This window comes from Aptenodytes patagonicus, chromosome W (assembly GCF_965638725.1).
Source record: "Aptenodytes patagonicus chromosome W, bAptPat1.pri.cur, whole genome shotgun sequence".
Taxonomy (NCBI): Eukaryota; Metazoa; Chordata; class Aves; order Sphenisciformes; family Spheniscidae; genus Aptenodytes; species Aptenodytes patagonicus.
In genome coordinates, this window is record NC_134981.1 from 46,297,103 (window position 1) to 46,308,267 (window position 11,165).

Below are 11,165 nucleotides of genomic sequence, written 5' to 3' on the forward strand. Positions count from 1 at the left end.
GTTTTAGTTGTTGCTAGGTAATGCTTACACTAGCCAAGGACTTTTCAGCTTCCCATGCTCTACTGACTGAGAAGGCTGGAGGTGCACAAGAAGCTGGGAGGGGGCACAGCCAAACTGGCCAAAGGGACATTCCATACCATGTGACGTCATGCTCAGTACATAAACTGGGAAAAGCTGGCTGGGGGGGCCGCTGCTCGGGGACTGGCTGGGCATCGGTCGGCGGGTGGTGAGCAATTGTACTGTGCATCACTTGTTTTGTGTATTATTATTATTATTATCATATTATTATTATCATTTTATTTCAATTATTAAACTGTTTTTATCTCAACCCACGAGTTTTTTCTCACTTGTGCTCTTCCAATTCTCTCCCCCATCCCACCGGGGGAGGGGGGAGTGAGCGAGCGGCTGCGTGGTGCTTAATTGCTGACTGAGATTAAACCACGACAGTCCTTTTTGGCGCCCAACGTGGGGCTCGAAGCGTTTGAGATAATAACAGATTAACCGGAGTGTATTAAGGAACTTATATCTGTTAATAGTTGAGGGTCACAATGTTGGTTTCTCTGTTCTCGATATTGATTTGTATAATCTGCATCGCGCTCTTTTTCCTGCTGTTCATGTTAAAGATTGGTGTGGGGTTTTGCAGTTTGCTGTGGTCTGCAGTGAATAGTAATGTCTCGCTTGTGAGGTTTGTTTTTAGAACATTGACCTTGACGTTTCTGTGGTATGTAAACTTCGCAATGAAGCCGTTACTGTACCATGGATACCATATCGTGGAGACAACTAGCAATTGCAGTAACTTTTCTGAGAGTTTTTTTTCGGAGGAAATACAGAATGGCAGTGTCACTACCTTCTTCTATGATGTTTCCTCCTTCATTACAGTAATTTTTCAGTATTTTGAGCATCCTTGGGCAGTTAAGATACTTCTATTAATACTTCTTGGGAATATTGTTTTGGTTTTGTCTAAAGTTGGTAAGCAATTTAAGAATATCATCCAGAGATCTGCCCCAAGGCTGAATAATTATGAGTGGCAGGGTGTGTGGGACAAGATGGGCAAGTACCTAGGCCAATGGGCACCCCCAGTGTTTTGGAACTTCACCCCTGAGCAAATGCAGAATCCTGAAAAGTTAGTAGAATATTTGGACAAAGTATGCTGTCACTCAGGCAACTCTAGAGAGATGCAACTCATTGCAACGTGCTGGGGCCTGGCCCATGCCTACCGAGCCCTGTTCAACACCATTCAGTGCCCTCAAAGGGAAGAGAAGGTCTCTGGCTCTGACAGTAAAACGACACGCACTGCGGCCACTCAGACCCGGGCAACAGGCCGTGCAGCCACTCAAACCCGGGCAACACGCACTACGGCCACTCCAACCCCGGCGACAGGCCCTGCGGCCACTCCAACCCCGGCGACAGGCCCTGCGGCCACTCAGACTCCGGTGACATGCACTTGCACTGCGGCCACTCCAACCCCGGCGACATGCACTGCGGCCACTCCAACCCCGGCGACAGGCCCTGCGGCCACTCAGACTCCGGTGACATGCACTTGCACTGCGGCCACTCCAACCCCGGCGACATGCACTGCGGCCACTCCAACCCCGGCGACAGGCCCTGCGGCCACTTAGACTCCGGTGACATGCACTTGCACTGCGGCCACTCCAACCCCGGCAACAGGCCCTGCGGCCACTCAGACTCCGGTGACATGCACTTACACTGCGGCCACTCCAACCCCAGCAACACGCCCTGTGGCTGAATCAAAGAACCAGCCTGTGCCGGTATCAGTCGCCCCTGTACACAAGAAGAAATTTTGGAAGCGGAAGTCAGCTCGTTTAGTAAGGGAGGAAGAAGCTTCTTCTAAAAGGGAACCGGAGGAAGAAGTATACGAGACAGATGACCCTAGAGAAGGACCATCACGAGAACGGGAGGAGGAAAGCCGGCCGCTGATCGGGGAGGAGGAAGAGGAAGAACTCATAAACGAGACAGTGACCACCCGATCTCTATCCCTGAGTGAGCTGCGAGATATACGAAAAGATTTCAGCCGCCGTCCAGGCGAGCATATTGTCACCTGGCTGCTCCGATGCTGGGAGAATGGGGCCAGTAGCCTGGAATTAGAGGGTAGGGAAGCCAAGCAGCTGGGATCCCTTTCTAGGGAAGGGGGCATTGACAAAGCAATTGGAAAAGGGACACGTATCCTCAGCCTTTGGAGGCGACTCCTGTCAAGCGTGAAGGAAAGGTATCCCTTTAAGGAAGATGTCATATGTCGCCCAAGCAAGTGGGCCACCATGGAGAAGGGTATCCAGTACCTGAGAGAATTAGCTGTGCTGGAGGTGATTTATGATGACCTGAACAATGAACAACTATCCAAAGATCCAGACGAAGTCAAGTGCACACGACCCATGTGGCGGAAGTTTATAAGGAGCTCACCATCGTCATACGCCAATTCATTGGCAGTGATAACCTGGAAAGATGGAGAGGAACAAACAGTGGATGAATTGGCTGGTCAACTCCGGCAATACGAGGAAAGTCTCTCTTCCTCCGTCGTCTCGGCTGTGGAGAAACTGTCCCGGGAGATCCAGCAACTCAGAGAGGATAGGTCCTACTCCTCACCTATACGGACCAGTATCTCGGCTATTAGAAGTAAGCGTTCTTTTGCTCAAGAGAGAGAATATAAAGGGTACACACCACGGGGCACCCTATGGTTTTACCTGCGTGACCACGGAGAGGACATGAGGAAGTGGGATGGGAAACCTACTGCAGCCCTAGGGGCACGGGTACGCGAATTGCAAGGGAAAACAATCACAGAACGAGGTTCTTCCAGGAAAATTGCTGCTCCAGTTTCCAGCGGGCAGTTCCCCAGAGAGAGTAGAAGGGCTGATCTTACTCTTGATCTTAATGAAGAAACTTCTGACTCGTACGTACAAGAAATGAGAAACGAGTACTGTGATGAGGATTAGAGGGGCCCTGCCTCCAGCCAGGGGGAGGAAAGGGACAACCGGGTTTACTGGACTGTGTGGATTCGGTGGCCTGGCACATCAGACCCACAGAAGTATAAGGCTCTGGTAGACACCGGTGCACAGTGCACCCTAATGCCATCAAGATATATAGGAACAGAACCCATCTATATTTCTGGGGTGACGGGGGGATCCCAACAGCTATCTGTATTGGAAGCCGAAGTGAGTCTAACTGGGAATGGGTGGCAGAAGCACCCCATTGTGACTGGCCCAGAGGCTCCATGCATCCTTGGCATAGACTACCTCAGGAGAGGGTATTTCAAGGACCCAAAAGGGTACAGGTGGGCTTTTGGTATAGCTGCCTTGGAGACGGAGGAGATTAAACAGCTGTCCACCTTGCCTGGTCTCTCGGAGGACCCTTCTGTTGTGGGGTTGCTGAAGGTCGAAGACCAACAAGTGCCAATCGCTACCACCACAGTGCACCGGCGGCAATATCGCACCAACCGAGACTCCCTGATTCCCATCCATAAGCTGATTCGTCGACTGGAGAGCCAAGGAGTGATCAGCAAGACCCGCTCACCCTTTAACAGTCCCATATGGCCAGTGCGGAAGTCTAATGGAGAGTGGAGACTAACAGTAGACTATCGTGGCCTAAATGAAGTCACGCCACCGCTGAGTGCTGCTGTGCCAGACATGCTAGAACTTCAATATGAACTGGAATCAAAGGCAGCCAAGTGGTATGCCACAGTTGTTATTGCTAATGCGTTTTTCTCAATCCCTTTGGCAGCGGAGTGCAGGCCACAATTTGCTTTCACTTGGAGGGGCGTCCAGTACACCTGGAACCGACTGCCCCAGGGGTGGAAACACAGCCCTACCATTTGCCATGGACTGATCCAGACTGCATTAGAACAGGGTGGAGCTCCAGAACACCTGCAATACATTGATGATATCATCGTGTGAGGCAACACAGCAGGAGAAGTTTTTGAAAAAGGGAAGGAAATAGTCCAAATCCTGCTGAAGGCCGGTTTTGCCATAAAACAAAGTAAGGTCAAGGGACCTGCAGAGGAGATCCAGTTTTTAGGAATAAAATGGCAAGATGGACGTCGTCAGATCCCAATAGATGTGATCAACAAAATAACAGCCATGTGTCCACCAACTAGCAAAAAGGAAACACAAGCTTTCTTAGGCGTCGTGGGTTTTTGGAGAATGCATATTCCAAATTACAGTCTGATTGTAAACCCTCTCTATCAAGTGACCCGAAAGAAGAACGATTTCAAATGGGGCCCTGAGCAACGACAAGCTTTTGAACAAATTAAACGGGAGATAGTTCATGCAGTAGCCCTGGGGCCAGTCCGGGCAGGGCAAGATGTAAAAAATGTACTCTATACCGCAGCCGGGGAGAACGGCCCTACCTGGAGCCTCTGGCAGAAAGCACCAGGGGAGACTCGAGGTCGACCCCTAGGGTTTTGGAGTCGGGGATACAGAGGATCCGAGGCCCGCTATACTCCAACTGAAAAAGAGATATTGGCAGCATATGAAGGGGTTCGAGCTGCTTCAGAAGTGATCGGCACTGAAGCACAGCTCCTCCTGGCACCCCGACTGCCAGTGCTGGGCTGGATGTTCAGAGGGAGGGTCCCCTGTACACATCATGCAACTGATGCTACATGGAGTAAGTGGGTCGCACTGATCACACAACGGGCTCGAATAGGAAACCCCAGTCGCCCAGGAATCCTGGAAGTGATCATGGATTGGCCAGAGGGCAAAGATTTTGGAATATTGCCAGAGGAGGAGGTAACGCGTACTGAAGAGGCCCCAATGTATAATGAACTACCAGAAAATGAGAAGCAATATGCCCTGTTCACTGATGGGTCCTGTCGTCTTGTGGGAAAGCATCGGAGGTGGAAAGCTGCTGTATGGAGTCCTATGCGACAAGTTGTAGAAACGGCTGAAGGGGAAGGTGAATCGAGCCAATTTGCAGAAGTAAAGGCCATCCAGCTGGCTTTAGACATTGCTGACCGAGAAAAGTGGCCAGTGCTCTATCTCTATACTGACTCATGGATGGTGGCAAATGCCCTGTGGGGGTGGCTGCAGCAATGGAAGCGGAGCAACTGGCAGCGCAGAGGCAAACCCATCTGGGCTGCCGCATTGTGGCAAGATATTGCTGCCCGGGTGGAGAACCTGGTTGTAAAAGTCAGTCACGTAGATGCTCACGTACCCAAGAGTCGGGCCACTGAAGAACATCAAAACAACCAGCAGGTGGATCAGGCTGCTAAGATTGAAGTGGCTCATGTGGAGCTGGACTGGCAACATAAGGGTGAATTATTTATAGCTCGGTGGGCCCATGACACCTCAGGCCACCAAGGAAGAGATGCAACATACAGATGGGCTCGTGATCGAGGGGTGGACTTGACCATGGACACTATTGCGCAGGTTATCCATGAATGCGAAACATGTGCTGCAATCAAGCAAGCCAAGTGGTTAAAGCCTCTTTGGTATGGAGGAAGATGGTTGAAATATAAATATGGGGAGGCCTGGCAGATCGATTATATCACACTCCCACAAACCCGCCAAGGCAAGCGCCACGTGCTTACAATGGTGGAGGCAACCACCGGATGGCTGGAAACATATCCCGTGCCCCATGCCACCGCCCGGAACACTATCCTGGGCCTTGAAAAGCAAGTCCTATGGCGACATGGCACCCCAGAAAGAATTGAGTCAGACAACGGGACTCATTTCCGAAACAACCTCATAGACACCTGGGCCAAAGAGCACGGCATTGAGTGGGTGTATCACATCCCCTGTTATGCACCAGCTTCTGGGAAAATTGAACGATACAATGGACTGTTAAAGACTACGCTGAGAGCAATGGGTGGTGGGACGTTCAAACATTGGGATACGCATTTAGCAAAGGCCACCTGGTTAGTCAACACTCGGGGATCTGCCAATCGAGCAGGCCCTGCCCAGTCAGAACTTTTACGTACTGTAGATGGGAATAAAGTCCCTGTAGTGCACATAAAAAATATGCTGGGGAAGACAGTCTGGGTTATTCCTGCCTCGGGCAGAGGCAGACCCATCCGTGGGATTGCTTTTGCTCAAGGACCTGGGCGCACTTGGTGGATAATGCGGAAGGATGGGGAAGTCCGATGTGTGCCTCAAGGGGATTTGATTTTGGGTGAGAATAGCCAATGATCTGAATTATGTGATGTTAAGTACTAATTATAGTTATAATAGTTATACTAATAATACACAGATATACTAATAATACTAATAATATTATATGCCATACTAATGTTATTATAATAAGAATCACCCAGATTAATGAAGAATAACTTCAGTGAAACCAAGCAAAGCACAGTGATGATGGTACCAGAACTGACTTCAACCTGAAACAATCCAACACCACATACCATCTCCATTTTTCCTGCCCTGAAAGATTATTATGACAGATGGAGCCTGAAGTCATGGACTAAATGAACTCACCGAACATTTTAGAGGGATGGCCCACAGATGAAGGGAATGATATCTGTGTATGTGTGTATATATATATATAAAAGGGGGTGGTGATTAATGAAAATGTACTGGAAAATGTGAGACGAGCATGATGCAGATGGTATACAATAAGGGGTGGATATTGTCCTGGTTTCGGCAGGGATAGAGTTAATTTCCTTTCTAGTAGCTGGTACAGTGTTTTGGATTTAGGATGAGAACAAAGTTGATAACACACCGGTGTTTTAGTTGTTGCTAGGTAATGCTTACACTAGCCAAGGACTTTTCAGCTTCCCATGCTCTACCGACTGAGAAGGCTGGAGGTGCACAAGAAGCTGGGAGGGGGCACAGCCAAACTGGCCAAAGGGACATTCCATATCATGTGACGTCATGCTCAGTACATAAACTGGGAAAGCTGGCCGGGGGGGCCGCTGCTCGGGGACTGGCTGGGCATCGGTCAGCGGGTGGTGAGCAATTGTACTGTGCATCACTTGTTTTGTGTATTATTATTATTATTATCATATTATTATTATCATTTTATTTCAATTATTAAACTGTTTTTATCTCACCCCACGAGTCTTTCTAACTTGTGCTCTTCCAATTCTCTCCCCCATCCCACCGGGTGGGGGGGAGTGAGCGAGCGGCTGCGTGGTGCTTAATTGCTGACTGAGATTAAACCACGACAGTCCCCCACTTTCCAATACATTCCCATTAATCACCACCCCTTTTCCTGTCTTTTGATATATATACACACAGATATCATTCCCTTAGTCTATGGGCCATCCCTCTAAAATGTTCGTTGAGTTCATTTAGTCCATGACTTTGGGCTCCATCTGTCATAATAATCTTTCAGGGCAGGAAAGATGGTAGGCAGTGTTGGATTGTTTCATGTTGAAGCCATTTCTGGTTCCATTATCACTGCGCTTTGCTCAGTATTCATCAAAGTTCATTCTTCGTTAATCTGGGTGATTCTTATTGTACTACCATTGATATGGCATATAATATTACGTAGCAATACGTTATATTACCACCAACCAGGTGGCCTTTGCTAAATGTGTCCCCCAATGTTTGAACGTCCCAGCACCCATTGCTCTCAGCGTAGTCTTTCACAGTCCATTGTATCGTTCAATTTTCCCAGAGGCTGGTGCATAACAGGGGATGTGATACACCCACTCAATGCCGTGCTCTTTGGCCCAGGCGTCTATGAGGTTGTTTCGGAAATGAGTCCCGTTGTCTGACTCAATTCTTTCTGGGGTGCCATGTCGCCATAGGACTTGCTTTTCAAGGCCCAGGATAGTGTTCCGGGCGGTGGCATGGGGCACGGGATATGTTTCCAGCCATCCGGTGGTTGCCTCCACCATTGTAAGCACGTGGCGCTTGCCTTGGCGGGTTTGTGGGAGTGTGATATAATCGATCTGCCAGGCCTCCCCACAGTTATATTTCAGCCATCGTCCTCCATACCAGAGAGGCTTTAACCGCTTGGCTTGCTTGATTGCAGCGCATGTTTCGCATTCATGGGTAACCTGTGCAGTAGTGTCCATGGTCAAGTCCACCCCTCGATCACGAGCCCATCTGTATGTTGCATCTCTTCCTTGGTGACCTGAGGTGTCATGGGCCCACCGAGCTATAAATAATTCACCCTTATGTTGCCAGTCCAGCTCCACCTGAGCCACTTCAATCTTAGCAGCCTGATCCACCTGCTGGTTGTTTTGATGTTCTTCAATGGCCCGACTCTTGGGTACGTGAGCATCTATGTGATGGACTTTTACAACCAGGTTCTCCACCCGGGCAGCAATATCTTGCCACAATGCGGCAGCCCAGATGGATTTGCCTCTGCGCTGCCAGTTGCTCTGCTTCCATTGCTGCAACCACCCCCACGGGGCATTTGCCACCATCCATGAGTCAGTACAGAGAGCGAGCACTGGCCACTTTTCTTGGTCAGCAATGTCTAAAGCCAGCTGGATGGCCTTTACTTCTGCAAATTGGCTCGATTCACCTTCTCCTTCAGCACTTTCTACAACTTGGCGCATGGGACTCCATACAGCAGCTTTCCACCTCCAATGCTTTCCCACAAGACGACAGGACCCATCAGTGAACAGGGCATATTGTTTCTCATTTTCTGGTAGTTCATTATACATTGGGGCCTCTTCAGCACGCCTCACCTCCTCCTCCGGCGATATTCCAAAATCTTTGCCCTCTGGCCAATCCATGATCACTTCCAGGATTCCTGGGTGATTGGGTTTTCCTGTTCGAGCCTGTTGTCATTCTGCAATTTTCATTCTCATGCCATAGAGATGGATAAGAATTGCTTAGGTGAGTGAGATGAGTCCTAAATCATTATTGAAGAATCAGGACAGGAAAAAGACTTTGGGCAAAAGTTTAAAACAAAAGTTTTATTTTTCCCTGTCTTCCAGTTGGGAGGAAATAAAAGCCTGGTAAATACAGCTCAGTGTTAGTGAGAGCAGTATAGCAAGAGAAGTCTCAAAGAAAGGCTCATTAATAACCAGTTTTTCACAAAGATCTCCTGTCAGCATGGCACACTCTTTCACTCATATATAAATTTTCACAATATAAAATTTTATAATTTTATAGCTCTTTCTGTAGTACCACTGAAAGGGGTCTTTACCAGCACAGACAGTTAATACTGCTCTGCAGTGTTTAGCTGCCTGAACTCTTTCCTGCTAAAGGACACTTGTCCTGTGAGCAGCTGGGGACATCTTTCAGCACAGAGCTACAGGACAGGGAGAAGAGAAGTACTTCTATACCCTGAAACTGTCTGGAAGAATTTGCAGTCTGCTACAATTCCTTCTGGAACACAGTCTGTCCTTGTTTTCTCACTCTCATTCTCCTATGAAACTTAAGTTATGGCCCTGCTTACTATTTACATTTTCTTTTTCCAGTGAGAACCATGACTACAATTTCCTTCCATCTTTGGAGACGAAGCAGGTATTCTTTGCAGCCTCCTGTTACATAGTTCATCCATGAAAGGGCCAGATAGAATCTGAATATATTTAGCTTAGTAATAAAACTTGCGTACTGGTTTTGGATGTGATAGAGTTAAATTGTATGGGGCTATGTTTTGGATTTGTGCTGGAAACAGTGTTGATAACACAGGGATGTTTTTGTTATTGCTGAGCAGTGCTTACACAGAGTCAAGGCCTTTTCTGCTTCTCACACCACCCCACCAGCCAGTAGGCTGGGGGTGCACAAGAAGGTGGGAGGGGGCACAGCCAGGACAGCTGACCCCAACTGACCAAAGGGATATTCCATACCATATGATGTCATGCTCAGCAATAAAACTAGGTGGGGTGGAGGTTGGTGGGGGGCCACTGCTCGGGGAATGGCTGGGCATTGGTCAGTTGGTGGTGAGCAATTGTTTTCATTTGCATCGCTTGTTTTTATTGGGTTTTATTTTCCTCTCTCTTTGTTGTTTTTTTCCCTTACTTTTTTATTTATTTATTTTTAATTATTAAACTGTCTTTATCTCAACCCATGAGTTTTTCTCACTTTTACCCTTTCAATTCTCCCCCCCGTCCCGCTGGGTGGGGAGTGAGCAATCGGCTGTGTGGTGCCGATCGGGGTTAAACCATGACAACTTGATAAGAATAAAACCATCATTGGTTTATTACTCTCACTGACAATTATATGTGATAAAGACAGAGAGATCACTCACCAATTACCATCACAGGCAAAACACATTCGACTTGGGGAAAATTAATTTAATTTATTGCCAATTAAAAATTGAGTAGGATAGTGAGAAACAAAAACAAAACTAAAACATCTTCCCCCCACCCCTCCCTTCTTCCCAGGCTCAACTTCACTCAAGACTCTTCTACCTCCTCCCCCCGAGCGGCACAGGGGGGATGGGAATGGGGGTTGCCGTCAGCTCATAACACTTCATCTCTGCTGCTCCTTCCTCCTCAGGGGGAGGACTCCTCACTCTCTTCCCCTGTTCCAGTGTGGGGTCCCTCCCACAGGACACAGTCCTTCATGAACTTCTCCAATGTGGGTCCTTCCCACGGGCTGCAGTTCTTCAAGAACTGCTCCAGCGTGGGTCCTTTCCATGGGGTACAGTCCTCCAGGAATGGACTGCTCCAGCGTGGGTCCCCCATGCGGTCACAGGTCCTGCCAGAAAGCTTGCTCCTGCATGGACTCCTCTCCATGGGGCCACAGTTCCTGCCAGGAGCCTGGTCCAGCATAGGTTCTCCATGGGGTCACAGCCTCCTTCAGGGCACATCCACCTGCTCTGGTGTGGGGTCCTCCATGGGCTGCAGGGTGGACATCTGCTCCACTGTGGACCTCCATGGGTTGCAGGGGAATCTGCTCTGGTGCCTGAAGCACCTCCTCCCCCTCCTTCTTCCCTGACCTTGCTGTCTGCAGAGTTGTTTCTCTCGCATATTCTCACTCCTCTCTCTCAGCTGCTGTTGTGCAGCTTTTTTACCCTTTCTTAAATATGTTATCACAAAGGTGCCACCAATGTTGCCGATTGGCTCAGCTTTGGCCAGTGGTAGGTCCATCTTGGAGCCGGCTGGAACTGGCTCTGTCCAACTGGTTTGAGTGTTTTAAGCTCTCTGACTGAAACTATATGTCACCAGACAACCCAGTTTGTGAAAAAATAGTAGGTTAGCCTCAGTTATTAATCATTGGAAGGATAGATGATAGTCACCATTGGTAGTTTAATGATGTGTCACATCAGGAATGTGATTCTGTGCACTGTATGTGCCAAGGACTAGA